Genomic DNA, 3,787 nt, shown 5'->3' with positions numbered 1-3,787 from the left:
TAGAATATTTTAAAGAGCATAGAAACTAGTAATAGGCTTCAATCTCATTAAAATGAAATAATTACTCAAACAATCAGTGTGCGGATCACATAATGATAGCTTTAAATGATTCACTATCACATAATGCAAAACTAAAGATAGATGTGAGTACATCAAAATCTTGATATCGACACCCATGGAAAAAAGTAGACAGAACCAGCAACTGATCCGCAATAAATACCATGATCATCATCACAATAATCAGTGTGCGGATCGGGAAACTAGCACCATGTAGAACCTTGACTAATAAACAACGATCCATAAATATACTTGCAAATGAGAAACTATAAATGTGACATATACACATCATTGCACACGAAGCAGGAGAACAACATTTTACACCGCTGATAATGATATATATTAGGTGTCGCAATAGACATGCAGTTTGGCTTTGTTTTGTTTAGAGAAGAACCGGATATAAGCTGGAAGGGTAGAACTGATGCAGAGCAGGGGAAGCCAGTTAATGGATATCAGTTATCACGTACCTGAAGAACCCCAGCAGCAGCCAGGATCTGCTGCCCGTGGCAGATCAACGCGACCGGGTTTCCTTTGTCCATGAACCACTTGGCCAGGCTAAGGATCTTCTCATTCAGGGCGAGGTACTCGGGGCACGTCCACCGAGAATCACAAGCGCATCGTAGCTTGAGGCGTCCACGCCGTCAAATGACGCGTTCAAAGCGAAATCGTGACCAGGCTTCTCGCTGTAAGTCTGGTCGCCCTTAAAGTCATGGATGGCGGTTTGGCACTTGTCCCCAGCACCCTTGTCAGGGAAAACCGCATCGACATGGCAGCCAAGGGCTTGCAGGGCCTGGAATGGGACCATCACCTCGTAATCCCCCATGTAATCCTGTTTAGAACGTCATCAGAACAAACAGGTTAAGTACACTGTTTATATGTAATGAAAAATGAGAAATAATGTTTACAAGGAGGAACATTAACTGAATTGACCAGGAGAGAATTTTCTCAAAGTATTACCCCGCATAGGAACAATATTCTCTTGTCTGCACCTGCGACAGAGCCTCCAAGAGCTTTCACAAATAGGCTGATGAATTCACTTGGCACCAGCAGCAACCAAAACTGGTTTGACAGCAGGATACGTGGTGCATGTACGGTCCCTGACTACTCCATCTGCTGCCAGAATCAGCTGTCCATGGCAAACTGATGCGATGGGCTTCTTAGCGTCTGAGAACTTCCTAACTAAGGTAAGCACTTTTTCATCCATTGCAAGGTATTCTGGTGCACGGCCTCCAGGAATTACCAATCCATCATATGCAGCAGCGCTAACATCATCGAATACAGCATCAAGTGCAAAGTTATGACCTTTTGATTCCGCATATGTCTGCATCAGATATACAGAACACAAAATTAGTGCAGGACATTAAAGGAGTACTATGTCAGAAAGATTTGAGGTACCATCACACACTTAAAAAGAATCACCAGCATGGCTGGTTTATTAAAACCGAGCATTCCACACAGATTAAATAATATTCCTTGCCAGTTCAAGAGTATGTTAGCAGAAGTGCAAGAAAAGTTTATGTGACGACGAGATCGGAATAGAAGATTTACTGATGTACTGATGAGTAGAAAGTGGTACATTTTAATTGTGAGCACGGTAGGTCAAGTACAAAACCATGTGTGTATTTCTTCATTCCGTATCCTTTTTTTTCAGACATGTACACACTAACACTGATTCAGTGCATATTTAAGACTCATGTGTATGTAAGAGAAATAGAACTGTAGGAAGAATTAGTATGATAGTACCATACAGGGACCCCTAAGATCAATGTGTACTGATGAGTAGGAAGTGCTAAATCTTAATTGTGAGCAGGGAAGGTGACGTGTGGCACGAAGTAGCACCGCCCTGACATTTATACATCTAAACTTGCCATCCCAAAAAAAATGAAACTTGCCATCCAAACAGAAAGTTGCCATAGAAAAACGCCAGGACAAAATTGCCTCGTGCCAAACGTGCGGCACTTATCAGGGTCCTATTTAGATTGTTCAAGATGGATCAGTGAGTAAAAAGTACTGCATTTAAATTGCGAGCACAGAGGTGGAATGTGATACCATATGTGCAGTTTATTAGATAAATCCCTCCTTTTATATCTAGTACGTATAGACCAATATTAAAAATTCGCCTAAACAAAAAAGATCCAATGACCAACTTTAGTTTTAAGAATTAATCAGGGTAAATGGTTACTAGAAAATCCAAGCAGTACTTCAAGTAAAAGAAAATTATGACAACCTCAACAAGTAGTGAAAGAAAAGAAGATTTGACAACTACATTAACTTAAGCCAGTCAAGATTTGGAAGTTAGAATGCATGTTTCTCACTTCACCACTGTTGAACAACGACAATTAACACCAATAGGTCTGTTTCTGGTCTGTCTTATGAATTATGATTTCTATTAATTCGTGCTTTAAGAGAGAAAAAAATGCATCAAACAGGCCTAAACATCTGGTCAGTGTAGCTATAAAGGGTTAAAGGCTCAGGTAACGCACGGACGTTGCCCACTTAATATACTAGCGCGACCGCGGAATTGTCAAGCGCGCATGCTCCCTATAGCCCAGGACAGACACAGCGGCAACAAGAGACGGACAGAGAGCGGCTGAGCAGTTCATGAGCAGAGCATGAGCACGCACGGGTCATCAACTTGGACAGGCGTGCGTACCATGAGTCGGAGATGCCGTCGACGAGGCCATTGATGCGGTCGCCGGTGACGCAGCCCTCGCGCATGACCTCCTCGGCCACGGACATGTCGATGGCCTCCAGGGCCGCCAACGCGTTGCTCTGGATCTGGATGGGACCGCGGTACTGTCCCTCCCCGCGCACCGCGCTGATGTCCCAGTCGAACACCGTCACATTGTACCCCTTGCGCCCAGCCGCCAGCGCCATCACCAGCCCGTCGATGCCGCCGCCCGCCACCAGCACGCGAGGCTTCCCCTTCGCGGGCCCCGGCGACGACGACGACGCCGGGGCCGTCTCCATGGCGGCTGTGGCCGCCGGCCGCATTGCCACCACCAGCCTGGCGCTGGCGCGCGCCCTCTACTTCCTGGGCTGCGGGGCTGAGAGGAGGACACCGGTCTGCGCCAAGTACTGCTCCTCGTGGCAGAAGAGCGTCTTGGCCGGGGAGGTGGCGGAGAGGAGCGCCATGGGCATGGACACCGGTGGTCTGATTATTGAGCTCCCGCGGGATTGGCGAACGAGAAGAGCGTTGTTGGGCAAGTGGAGGCTGTGGACGGAGGGGAAGAGCTAACTAAGCCTAGGTTGTTTTGACCGCATTCTTGGGGAACGCCGCATCCGAGCAGCTCGGCGGCGGCCAGCAGCACCAGCAGCGGTAGCAGATGCGGCGGTGCCATCCGAGCTACTCAACTAGGCCGCAGGTACCAAGCGAGCAGCGGCAACGGTCAGCCTCACAGAACGATGGGTGGTGGCTGAGCGAGAGGTGTCGGGCGGCTTGGAGAGGCTCGACTGCTCCGGATCTGGGAGGAGGAGGAGAGGAGAGCGTGCGACGGTGCCGGATCTGGGAGAAGATTGGGGTGGCGGCTCCGGATCAGAGGTGGGGGGGATCCGGTGGCTCTGGCGGAGGGGTGAGGAGTGGATCGGGAGGAAGGGTGCGATGGGGGGGGTGTGGGCTAGGGTTTGGGCTGACTATCTATTTTTTTTCTGTAGATAGATGGATGGATGGATGTGGGTTGGAGATATGGATGGATGTTTGGATGGACGCCATGTCATCAATCCGTGGGAA

General features: G+C 48.4%; 1 pseudogene; it reads right to left on the bottom strand.

The window, feature by feature from the left end:
- Nucleotides 1-509: 509 nt before the first annotated feature.
- On the bottom strand, nt 510-3,027 carry LOC123405003 (annotated as a pseudogene).
- Between the last annotated feature and the right edge of the window lie 760 nt (nt 3,028-3,787).

The sequence above is a fragment of the Hordeum vulgare genome, chromosome 6H (genome assembly GCF_904849725.1).
Source record: "Hordeum vulgare subsp. vulgare chromosome 6H, MorexV3_pseudomolecules_assembly, whole genome shotgun sequence".
Lineage (NCBI taxonomy): Eukaryota > Viridiplantae > Streptophyta > Magnoliopsida > Poales > Poaceae > Hordeum > Hordeum vulgare.
Note: the sequence above shows the minus strand (reverse complement) of the source record. Positions and strands in the feature narration are given on the sequence as shown.